General features: G+C 37.6%; 1 protein-coding gene across 1 annotated transcript in view; it reads left to right on the forward strand.

The window, feature by feature from the left end:
* The window catches only part of Akap9 (A-kinase anchoring protein 9), a 174068-nt gene that overhangs the window by 1134 nt on the left and 172514 nt on the right, over positions 1-420 (forward strand).

The raw sequence follows: 420 nt of genomic DNA on the forward strand, positions 1-420 counted from the left end.
CCCCCCCCCCCACCCTCCCGAAGCGGTTCTTTGTATATTCGTGTTGGAGGGAGGTCTTTGTCATGGCACGCGCTTTTGTAGTGTGTGAAATGGAACTGCAGAGCACCTAAAGGTTCCATAAACTAAACAACACCTATAGAATTGAATGTTTTAAATAATGTATTTGTTAAGTTTGATTTTTTGTGTGGGCATGCGTGTATGGCAAGTCATGTAAACAATCCAGACTTATCTGTAGGTATCTTTCAGTGGGCTTACTAAATAATTTGACACCGTTATGAATGGACTCGAATGATTTCTTTGTAAAATTACCTGTTTGAGCTTACCTTGGACCTCCTTGCTCCCTAAAATGAAGTTACCTTTAAGATATATTGTCTTTTTTAGACCTAATTGTTAGTATAATTAGGTTATATTTTAAACTGT

The sequence above is a fragment of the Mastomys coucha genome, unplaced genomic scaffold (genome assembly GCF_008632895.1).
Source record: "Mastomys coucha isolate ucsf_1 unplaced genomic scaffold, UCSF_Mcou_1 pScaffold19, whole genome shotgun sequence".
In the NCBI taxonomy this organism is placed as follows: Eukaryota; Metazoa; Chordata; class Mammalia; order Rodentia; family Muridae; genus Mastomys; species Mastomys coucha.